The sequence below is a fragment of the Haliotis cracherodii genome, unplaced genomic scaffold (genome assembly GCF_022045235.1).
Source record: "Haliotis cracherodii isolate W230 unplaced genomic scaffold, xgHalCrac1.p SCAF_1, whole genome shotgun sequence".
Classification (NCBI taxonomy): Eukaryota; Metazoa; Mollusca; class Gastropoda; order Lepetellida; family Haliotidae; genus Haliotis; species Haliotis cracherodii.
In genome coordinates, this window is record NW_027266264.1 from 74,790,400 (window position 1) to 74,803,762 (window position 13,363).

Consider the following 13,363-nt stretch of genomic DNA (forward strand, 5'->3'; position numbering starts at 1 on the left):
GTTCCGTCGAGCAACGAATGGGGGGAAGTAGAGAAGGACGTAGAAGAGATAAAAAAGGAGACCAAGAAGGATCTAGCAGAGATTAAACATGGTGAAGAAGTTGGCAGAGAATATGTCTAGAGCACGCGTCCGTTCTCGGTCCCCAGTTTAATTTAATTTAAAGAGGTACTTTCGTCTAATTGTTGCATACATTGGCTCGATCACGCGTTAGAGAATATTTATGGGAAGAGTACCGTTGCAATAATCATGGAATTACGCATATATACGAGTACATTACAGTGATGTGGTAAATTCAACAGAAGCCTTAAAGTTTCCGTCTTGTGTGACGCCTTGACTGACGCTAAATCACGCACAACGATGACAGTAGTTATATCCACAGGGCCACGGATAGCCATACTATACTGACTGTACTGATTACATTAAAAAAAGAGTATGTAATCAGTACAGTCACTGAGTCAGTATAGTATGGCTATCCGTGGCCCTGTGGTTATAACTACCGTCATCGTTGTGCGCGATTTCCTTGGTTTCCTTGAGCTGTTAGTCCCAACTCGAATACTAGGGAAATAGTCGGATAGATTTAGACATACACACACGAAAACGTCAGTAGTATTTTGTGCATGGGCTTGCCTTGAGCTGTTAGTCCCGGCTCGAATACTAGGGAAATAGTCGGATTAGATACACACACGAAAACGTCATTAGTATTTTGTGTATGGGCTTGCCTTGAGTAGTATAGGTAATGATGGTTCTGGCTCACTTCCACTGGAGCTGGATTCATATACCTATACCACCACTACAGGGGGAATTTTTAATGCCAAAATGACTATGCGATTTAAGGATAGTCATGAGATTCAGCTAAATTGACCACCACCTGGAGTCTATGATATAAATTTTTATAGGTAATGATGGTTCTGGCTCACTTCCACTGGAGCTGGATTCATATACCGATACTGCTACTACAGATGGAATTTTTTATGCCAAAATGATTATGCGATTCAACGATAGTCATGGCTCTAGCTCACCAATACCTGGGGCCAATCATTGCTTTAGATGAGTCTAAATGGTAATAAAAATATTCTTCATTATTTTTATCGATAAAGCGATATTCAACATTTTATTAAGTTCTTCGTTCATTTTACTAGGAGACCAGACTATATAACTACACTCTTTTTGTAAATTGATAAGAAACAATTGATTACCGTATTTGGTTGGTTTGACATCACTGATATAATAAAAACCTTGTGGTAATTCTCTCCATTTAATAGTTTTTTCCATTATGATATATTTATGTAAGCATTTGTCTAAATGTAATCACACGATAGTAAGCAATTTATTTTTAATCTCCAACCAGTTCTTTGGTTTTGGCACGGAATAATTGACGCGCTTGTTGCCTCCCCTGTTCTATGAACTTTTTTTTCTCGTCTTCGCTAATACCACTGGTCTTACGAGATTTTGATCGAATCTCCTGCTTCATTTCATTGTATTTGGTGAGTTCCGACAACACTAAACGAAACTCCTCCTCGGATATCTTACAATCAGCCATTGCTGTCGAAATATGATCCTCAATGCTGTTCAATTTTGCTTCGGCGAGTATCCGAATACTATCGTGTTTTAATGCTTTCTTTTGCAACCTACGAGAAATGAATTTTATCGCTATTCCTGCCAGTCCCGAGACTCCGGCGGTTATTTCCATGCCGAGCACGATAGGCGCAGCGATTATAGTTGATAGTAAACCTACACCGGCTACACCGAGTCCCATGCCAGCCTCTACAAGAGCGGTGTCAACTCCGTCCAGAGCATTCACGGCTCTGCGATACGTTTTATACAATCCAAGTCTAAACTCCCTATCCTTCTCTATTCGACTTTTTATGTCGCTTATTTGATGTAATCGAAATCAGTCAACAGTTTCCATCTTTTCATCGAGCGCTGGATATAAACTCATAGTGTATATTACGAATATATAATAGTCTTTAATTGGTCTTGCTTAAATGTTTTGAGAGTATACATCAACCTTATCAAATGTATATTATACGGCAAGAATATCTTAGAAAGAGAAATTCTGTCACTTTTAATAATTTGAACCCCCTCGAGGGTTGTAACGGGTGATGCTCCGACATGAATAATACTGCAACGTTGACGCTCGTGTTTCTTGAGCCATTTAATCGATAGACCAGGTAATATTTCGAAGGCATCTACCGGTGCATCTCCGAACAAGACTTCAATAATAAGCGTAGAAATATTAGGTATTGCACTCAAGTTAACTTTAATATCATTGAATTCTGTAACCAAATTTAAACTAACATTTTGGATTGCCGGACGACTATATAACATATGACCTGGTTTTTCTGGCAGGGGAGTGACTAACACACTTTTTCGTTTTGACGGGATATAGGCCGCGAGTACGATGCCACTATTTATTATCTTAGTTAAATTATGTCCCTTACCCATCATCGCATAAGGTGGGGTAATGACGATATTCAGTAACCACTTGATGTTTGCTTCGACCATAGTCCATTTTTTCTCACTGTTGTAAATAATATTGTACGGAGTGGTTTTAAGGAGTCTACTAACGTCAACATCGCTTAAATCTTCTAGATTACCCGTGAATGTGACTTCTTTCCGCTTGTATACATTATCGTGTAAGTGTAAAGGGTATAACTTACCATTGGTACCGGGTTTACCGAATCCTTCTGTGTCTCCGAGATCGGAAAGCGCAATTGTATTACATTGTCTTATCGTTCCAGGGCCTGATGCATCAACCATTATTTATAATATGGAGTGTTACACTTAAGTATCCTATATGTACAGGTTGGTGTTTTACATCTAATACAGAAATTTTGAGGCCTGAAATAATACCCCGCTTTAATTTTTTATATTGTAATAACGAGAAAGATTCCGTTCTACCGCTATTATATTTTTCATCTTTCACTGGAACACTTCTGAGCAGAGTTGAAGGACTTTCTAGTTGAATATTATCCGTCGTGCTTATTTGATCAAGATGAATGAACAAATCTTTATAGGGAACTAAATCAGGTACGTTATTCGTTGCAATCACTGTTGAGCCGTGTGGTAATGTTATTGCCCGATTCAATCCAAGTGTAATTGCTAAGTTCTCACCAATAAGTAACTTTGTGTTTCCATTGATGATTTTCACTGTCTTAGTCGCCTCATTTTGTGTGAGACTCATTCCAATAGGATTAAGAAATTCATCATTAGAATTAAAAAATTCATCATTGAGTGAGCTTACGCTGTAATACCCATCAGGTATAGTAATAATTCTATTAATTCTATTTTGGTCATCTATTACAAATATCTCATTATTTCCTCTCGCAGCACTTATATTGGTCCACCGTTGGTAATACGTTACATCGCATAGAGCGACTTCGAGCTGTCCATCCGAGTTATCGATAGTATGAAGCAGTTCAATAGACTGGCCATTTGTTATTCCCGGGAGTGTAACATACATATTAAATATACAATGATACTATATCATAACTTAAATATGAAATCGAGATACATTACTAATCAATCGATTATAGTAACTGCCTCTGGTGCTGAATTTTTAGTTAAATTCCCCGATATCTTTGAAAAATACAGAGTCACGGCAACTAGCGATAAAATGGTGCACGATTGGTTTCACAATCCGATGCAATTTTGGCAGAATCAGTTAAACTTTGCCATATGGTGTGCCACAACGGGATGTGGCGTATCTCTTTACGCTCCAGGATTTGAACTGAATAAGTCTGTTATGTCATTTCACGTGTACTATCAGATTAGACGTATACTTAAAGAAATTAGTGCTCCATTACCGCAGGATCGTGCGTGGAATTCCACAAATAATAATTATGATAGGTCCGCGTATGAGCGTATTTGTCAGGAATTTAATGTTTCTACGAGTAAAGATTGGCGTATTAAAGGAGCAAACCATGGTCTAGGTGTTCCTTACACAGAGGAAAAAATATCCGTCAAAGAAGAAAGCGATTATGTATATAAAGTACTTAATAAACTTCCAGTTAATTTTGTAAGTTGTATAGGACCAGCAAACTTTACGCAAGAATATATGATCATTGGCATAAAACCGGTGATTGGTATGAAGGCTGGGAACTTCATAGTAATGATTGGGGAGGGGATATTATGAGTTTTAAGAGTGGTTTAATTTATATTGTTACAAAATTTATACAAATGAACGATACCGCAGACGCTTGGAATGAATTTCTTAATGATAAAACGGAAAATAATTTTACTAATCCAGGATTTGTAAGAGTTAATGAATCGATAAGAACTTATGTATGGGCAATTCTCGGAGCGGAATCGCAAACACGAACGTCCATTATCGGTTCTGGGACGGCGCTCGATGCGCAAAAACAGTTTGTCTCAAACGTGGAGGACGCCATTAATTCGCCAGTTGACATACCATCGTCTATAAAGCGTTTTCAAGATGCATTACAGTACGCTCGATCCAAAGTGGACTTCGTCTATGCACCGGGACTATACATGTCTCCGAGTAATATGGAACTTAAGATCGGTCAAGTGATAGGCTATAATAATAAAATTGTTATCGCTACCGATCAACAAAAACCAGGTATAAATTCAGATATGAACGTCGAATTAATAACGCAAACGATCACGGGCGAAAAGGGAATAGTCAAGCCACAAACACCAACTATCGCTCAACCATCTACTGATGCACAAGTGTCACCGCATATTGCGGCTAAAAATCAACAACATATCGATGAAAAAACAGCGCTTGTTGTGGGTGGAGTCTCGGTTGGTTTACTCATGATTTGGTGGTTAAATAGTCTTTAGCGAATACTTACAACAGCCCTGCAATTGCTACGATCAACCCCCACAAGTTTTGACTAAGCCAAGTGGTGGTCTTAGCTAAAAATTCAATAGCCAGGAAACAACACTCCCTATTATACCGGGAAGTGCGGCCGCGGCTTTCTCAGCTAGCTTTCCCAGTGCTGAACCTAATGCTTTTAAAAGCTTTTTTATCCACTCTTTAATACCGTTTTTATCGTTAGGCGGTGATCCGCCTCCACCACCTGTTAACGAGAGAGTCAAAGTCGATATAATAAATCCCAACGCGGTTAAAATACTGGCAATTGTTATTCCCTGTTCTCTGAACAATGTTTTAATTTTATCGGCCAGTGTAGTGTCATCGTTGAGGACTTGATCGATAGTTTCTCGAATTCGACTGATTTGTGAACGAAGCGCCTTTCTATTAGTGGAAGCAGCCTCGATGCGGGCCAATCTTTCCTCTTCTAGGTTACGCAATCTTTCAGCAACGCGGCGTCTACTGAATTCATCGCCCGCCTGTTCGAGTTTTGTTTTCTCTTGAGCTATATGTTTGTCGATTTCGGATAGCTTGGCTGTATTATTTATCAGTTCTCCCCGCATAGTTCGCATTGCCTTGTCAAGACCTCGTAATTCCCTAATACTGAACTCCGAATATGGTACACTGACCGTGGAATTATCGTAATAGGTATCTAAGATTTCTCCGAGTCCGTTCGAGGCCACCATCGAGGCTGCTTCCAAATCATCTGTATTAATGAGTTCTTTCCTCATAGTCTGAAGAGCCTTAGTGGTCTTCGCGGAAAGTCGTCCATATTCTACAAAACCTAATTTATCACGAACAAACTTGCGGCTATGTTTACCAGCTATAGTAGACAAGGCTAGGGGCTTACGAGTATTATAATGCATAAGATCAATATGCGGAGAGTCACGCACTCGCAATGTTCCTTTACTATCTAGCATTAACTTTGAATATTCACGACCTATTGGGATAACATAATTTTTATCTTCTTTTAAGGCATCGTAATAATCATCGACGGTTGATTTTAATATTTCATCGTTAAGACTACTTAACCTGGTTTCATCAATATCTTCGATTGGATTCTGGTTATCAAAGTCATCAAAGGTATCTAGTTCAAAATCACCCATTTTTATATTAAACATAGGGTACATGTTTTCAATATAACAATGTCTTCGCAATACGGACACAAGTTAAACCCACAACGTAGACTTCGAGATCCATTAGGGGTCAAGGCAATTCGTCAGTCTGTTACTATAACTAATAACCCTAGTACCATCGATCAGAATCAAACGCTTCTGGTTCGCTTTCCTAATCTCGGCGCACACGATGTGTTAGTTCCGGGAACTGTCCGACTAGCATTTACGATTGTTCTGACTTCTACCGACGTTAACAGGGAGCCTGTTCAGAACTTAGGTCGTGCTATCGTTAAGAAAATCGCTATTAAAATTAGCGGTAATGAGGTTTTGAGTATCGACGATAGCGATGTATACTATTGTTACATGGATCTCTGGAGAACGGATAAAGAGCGGGAAAACTTACAGTACCAAGGTATTTGTAATAAGAACACATTGAGACTGCGCGTAGATGCTTCTAGTGGTGATGGTACTGTCGTAAAAGATCAGGCCGTTGCCGACGCATTAGGTAACCGATTCTATGTTCCCCTAGACTTTGAATTACTAGATTCCCACATGCCCTTTTATCAAGCATCCCTAGGCGATAGGTTAGGATACGAACTCACTTTTAACGACTACGGTAGAGTTATCAGAGCTGCTGAAGATGCTAGCTATTCCATTGACAATATCTCGCTCGAGTACGATATGATAACGGATCCCAATTTTAGCCAGACAAATTCGTAACCAGTATTCGGGAAGTTTAGCCATTTTGTACGATCGCGTGCTGCGACACCGAAAGATCACGAGGGACAAAAAAGATACAATGTGGAATATCAATCTAAACGTCCCCACGAGGTCGTTGAAGGGTATTTTAATGTTGTTCGAGGACCCCTCCGATGCGTTTAAAAGAAATACCGAGAAGTTCTACAATCCCAAGATTACAAAAGTAGAATTGACTATCGAGGGCGTTCCTAATCAACTATATAGCCAAGGAATGCTAGCGTATCACCAGTGGGATGAGATTAAAAAACTTCCTTCTATAAAACGTTCTCCGGAAGTTAACGCGGTCGTGAAAGATCTGTCTCTCGGGAGTGTATCGATGGGTGAATACCTCACCACGAAGTACGCGCTATGGCTCGACATGCGAACAACGGACGATGACCAACTACACGGCAGTGGGCGGAGAATAGAAAATGCTAGCGAGGGTGTCACCATACAGATAACGAAGCTCCAGGAATCGGCTGGTAAATTAAACATATATTTGTACGTGATTATGATGCGCAACTTAATATACAGAATGGGAGATTCGTGCAAGCAATCTATTGATAATCTTTTACCTAAAGATCCGCACTGCGCTATCATATGCGGGCAAACGGGCTGCGGAAAAACAGCTTTTATTCTAGATATTTTAGAAAGTCATTATCGGGACGTTTTCGATCATATTATTATTCTGTGCCCGACTATAAGCGTTAATTAAACGTACTTATCGAGAGATTGGGTAATGAATGACGACGGGGTACACAGAGTCGATCCGGGCGATCGTTTACAAGATTGTCTCCGAGTATGTCACGAAAAATACAAAGGAGAATCAACCCTTTTCGTAATAGACGACTGCAGCGAGAGTAAAGAACTAACAAAAAAGAAGGATATGCTTTCGTATTTAGCATTCTCCGGTCGGCATACCCAACATAGCGTTTGGGTACTTACTCAAAAATACAACTCTGTCCTGAAAGATCTCAGAGAGCAGACCAAATGGGTAGCGCTGTTTCATTGCAAAGACCGAGATTCATTCGAGGAATGTTTACGCGAAAATGACGTCATTTATACCAAGGGTGAACGAGATAAAGTCAGAAAAGTGTTAGCGGCAACGAAGCACTGTAAACTCGTATTAAAAACCGATCAACCAGCTGCTTATGCAATTGCTTAGCAAAATGTAGCAAAATTATAGCAAAATTGTAGCAAATATAGCAAAATTATAGCAAAATATAGCAAATTGAACATTAGCAGTTAATATTACATAAAATGTGGTTCGAAATCATCATTATTTCGCGACAGTTCATTATTACGGGATGTAATGGATACGTCATATTATATTATGTTAGACTTAAATATCTCCTTAGGTATTACATTATGGAATGCGACGAACTCATCGAACAAATGCTCAAAGAATCTGATGCTGAAGTAGTTACAGATAAACATAGAGAAAGACTCGCGGCTTTGGTAGCCGGTGGAAAATGTTCCCAATATTTGGGGGAAAATTATACCATCGAAAAAATTGATAACATGACCGACGAAGAAATTAAAAAACTGTACGCGCGTTACGAGTCTAGACTGGGAGCTACCATGACTAAAACTATAGGGTCGTCTATATTACAACTATACACAGTCGTAGCTAGTACGTTTCTCCCAAACCCGGCAGAACATCGCATGTATTTATGCGAATCTCTAGAGAAAGACCTATTCATCGAACACGCTATAAGCTCAGTGAGCTGTGAGTTTTATCATAGATTCGGAATGTTCTTAGCTCCGTTCACCACAGCTTTAATAACGGCTAGGTATTGTCAATTTAAACATACGTGCCCACTTAATAATATAAATGGAGACTCAACAGATTGCGGAAACACAATCACAACAGGTGACACCACAACAGACACAACAGATTGCGGAAACGGAACCACATGTGAATGAGGATGCACCACAAGTGAATGAGAAAATACTAAAACCCCAAAAATAGCCGCAGGAAGAAAGGGAGGGCTGGCGTGCAAAGCAAAATTAATAAATAATTCAAATCCGATTAAAACATGGGCACTAGTAGGAGTTGCTGGTATAGCGGCTGTATGGTTCTTTTATAAGACCGGAGAAGAGAAAACATCACCCCCGCCGCAACAACAAGTTCAATTAGAGGTTAGTCCTCATATAATGCTATAAGAAGCATGACTACTCCAGTTACAGACGGTAAAATGTTGGTAAACGCGACGTATCATTCAGCGGTGGTCACCGGCTTGGCCATTGGCTATGCCCGTATGGCTAAAATGATTACTAAAGCCACACCTCCCAAGCTAGATTTTAATGGATTTGATATAGGTATGATGGTTCTGGATATTGGATTAGCGATGGCAACGAAGGATATGCTCATCAAACAAGGACTTATCCCGGAAGACATAATGAAGTAATTAAACATTTGAATATATTATATTCATATACTATGGCAACAATTGCGATGATGGTCGGTGGAGCTGTTGTTAATGCTCTAGCTTTTTCGGGGAGTAATTATTTATTTTCCAGTATGAGGGAATCAAACGCTAAAGAAGTTGAAGAGGAGCGTAAACGACATAATAAAGCATTAGAACAATACCAAGCAGCTCAGTTACAATATACGCAGCAGAGAATGAAGAGATTAGACTTTATTCATGAACAACCCGATTAAGGAAGGACATTCAATTCAAACGTTTAAGGATGTTGAATCCGCCATGCACGAATACTTCCTCGTTTATGGGAAAAAACTCGACCCAATACCTAGACCAACAATGAGTCAGTTTTATACACCCTCAGAGGCTCAGAAAGACCGAGAGGTCACATTTGTGATTATGGGGTTATCTGCTCTATTGATTTTCAGCTATACACTAGTGTAGATGTGATTTACCTTTTAGACAAATGATATGATATGTGAATAACCATGAATCTATGCAAATATACACTCATGGGGAAATCGATTCAATGTCAGAAGCCATCGGTGGGTATTTACTGTGGCACTCACGCTTATAACATCAGAAAGGGTTTTAAAAATTACGTTTGTTCTGTATGTGGGATTGGAGTCAAATGTAGTTACAGTTTATGTAAGAGTCACGGTGCTGATAAGGTCAGGAAGCAGATTATTTATGCTAGGAAGAGAGATTACATCAATGAGAGGAATAGGTTGGGGAGAATACGTATTTATATATGAAAAACAACCATTTAGACAAATGAATCATTTTGTATATACCACTCAACCACAATGGTTTTTGTCAGAGAGTTGAAGGCTATGGCAAAGCAAAGTGGCCTACGTGGATATTCTCGTATGAGAAAAGCAGAATTGATTACCTTACTCGGTTTGGAATACAACAGACCCCAGACTGTTAGAGAACTCAAAGCTCGAGCGAGAAACAGTGGGCTGAGAGGTTATTCTCGAATGAGAAGAGCTGAATTGATCACTTTACTAGATAATAATCAACAAGAACAAGACGAGGATGATAATAATCAACAACAACAAGAATTAATATTTGTACCCACATCCGCCGGCGTTGGTAAATATCTAAGAGGTTGGAAGATGGATATTAATTCCAACATGGATGTTAATGATATTAAGCCCATCATATCGAGTAAAATTAACGAGGAATTAGATGATTTACAAAGTATAAAATACCAGCTGACGATTAAAATGTCATTGAGTAAAAGTAACACAGACGATAGCGTCGAATATAACGAACCATATTTCCGTAGCAATCAAGAAGTTATAACCGAATCCGATACTATAGACGCATCATTAGATACATCAATTCAGAGGATACAGGAAACTTTAGAACGTTGGACTAATAGAGGTTCGGGTTGGGGTGTGGATAGAATCGATAGTTTATATTTAGATATAGCAAATTACATGCCCTTCAAAGGTGGATCTTATATAGATTTACCCCCGTATTATAAGAAGAAAAAAGCCATAATTAACGTAAAAAATAAATCCGATGATTGTTTAAGAATGATGATAAGATCTGCATTGTTCCCCGTAGACAAGCATCCGGATAGACCTTCTAGCTATCCCCAAAACGATGGACTCAACTTCGATGGTATAGACGAACCTACACCAATATCACAAATTGATAAGGTGGAAAAGCAAAATAATTTAGCTATAAATGTTTTCGGACATTCTAAAGGAATTGTTGTACACAGGATAAGCTCCGCTCCGGAACATATTCCCAGAATCAATTCATTTCTGATCGAAAAAGATGGAAAATATCATTATACGTGGATAAAGAGTTTAAACAGGCTATTATACGATCAAACAAAACATGCTAGAAAGAAATATTTCTGTGAAAGATGCCTGCATGGGTACAGCAGACAAGATCTATTAGAAGCGCATAAAGAATACTGTAGAGGTGTTGGACAGAATGCTATCAGGATCGATATGCCTAAAGAGGGAAAACATATATTAAAATTTGAACATTATTGTAATCAAATGCCAGTACCGTACGTAATTTACGCCGACTTCGAAGCGCTTATCAAACCCATAGAAAAGACCAACCAAAGCAATACTGATACGTACAAAACTCAAGAACATATTCCTTGTGGATTTGGATATATAGTTGTAAGGTATGATGGGAAAACAAACACTCCCGTGATTTACAGAGGTCCCGATGCAGCGGGAAAGTTCCTAGAATATCTACAAAATGAAGAGAGAATAATCAGGGAAAAATTATCGTGTAAGAAACCCATGCGTATGATGATAGATGATTGGAGGGCGCACAAGAAGTCAACGAGTTGTCACGTTTGTAATAAACCCCTGGATGGGGATTCCGTAAGAGATCATTGTCAGGTCACGGGTAATTATCGGGGAGCCGCTCATAACGAGTGTAACTTGAAACTAAAATTGAATGCTCAAACAATACCCATCCCCGTTGTGTTTCATAACCTTAGAGGATACGATTCACATCTCATTATGCAAGCTATCTCAAAGAACGACGGCGGTTTAACGTGCATTCCCAACAATATGGAAAAATACATTTCGTTCTCGTTGACTAAACCTATACATTATAGGGACAAGGATGGGAAATCTAGAATAAAGCAAAGTAATGGGCTTAGATTCATAGACTCCGTACAGTTTCTGTTATCTTCCCTGGACAATTTAGCTAAAGCGAACAATCCCGATGACTTCGCTATAACAAATCAATATACCGATAAGATAACTCGTCATTTGCTGCTGAGAAAAGGTGTATATTCATACGAATATATGGATGATTGGTCTAGATTCGAAGAAACTGAATTACCACCCCTCGAATCATTCTATAGTAACTTAACAGAATCTAAAATAACAGATACCGATTATGAACACGCTCTGACGGTCTGGGATAAATTAGGTTGTAAGAATTTAGGTGATTATCACAATCTGTACTTAAAAACCAATGTACTGTTACTCGCCGATATATTCGAGATATTTAGAAAGACGTGTTTAAAACAATACGGCTTGGACCCGGCATGGTACTATTCCAGTCCCGGACTATCGTGGGATGCATTGTTGAAGAAGACCGGTGTAGAACTAAAACTACTCACAGATTACGATATGCACTTCTTTATTGAGAAAGGATTAAGAGGGGGTATATCGATGGCAGCGAAAAGGTATTCTAAGGCTAATAATAAATTAGTGGAAGGATACGATCCGAGTAAACCCGACACGCACATATTATATCTCGACGCTAACAATTTGTACGGATGGGCTATGAGTCAACCTTTACCCACGGGTGGTTTTGAATGGGTCAATGATATCGATAATAATGATGAGAATAAAGGGTACATACTAGAAGTTGACTTGGAATATCCGAGTTCGTTACATAAAGATCATAACAGTTATCCGCTAGCTCCCGAAAGATTAATGGTTAATAAAGACTGGATGTCGGAATATCAACGCTCCTTGATGGGTAATAGTAGGTTAGCTAACGTAGAAAAACTCGTACCAAATTTGATGGATAAGACAAAATATATAGTTCACTACAGAAATCTCCAGTTGTATCTATCGTTAGGTATGAAACTTAAGAAAATACACAGAGTTCTTAAGTTTGATCAAAGCCCTTGGATGGAGCCCTATATAAGGCTGAACACAGATTTAAGAAAGATAGCCACCAGCGATTTCGAAAAGAATCTGTATAAGCTCATGAATAACTCGGTATTCGGTAAAACTATGGAGAATCTAAGGAAGCGTGTTGATGTTAAATTAGTCAGATCTAATGAGGAAGAAAGACTCAGGAAACTTATAGCCAGTCCGGCTTTTAACAGAAGCAAGATATTCGATAACGACTTAGCCGCGTTGCATATGCAGAAAAGTAATATAAAATTCAACAGACCGGTGTACGTCGGTATGAGTATTCTCGACTTGTCAAAACACTTAATGTATGACTTTTATTACAACGAACTTAAGAAGCAATACGGCGATAGATGCGAGGTTTTATATACCGACACAGATTCTTTGTTGATGGAAATACAAACCGAGGATGTGTATAAAGATATGGCAGAAAAAATAGATATGTACGACACGAGCGATTACCCTAAAGATAATCCACTGCACAGCGTAGTAAATAAAAAGGTGTTAGGTAAGATGAAGGATGAATGTGCTGGGACCCCTATAGCGGAGTATGTAGGATTAAGACCTAAGATGTATTCTATAAAGAAGTCCGATAATGGGGAGATAAGAAAA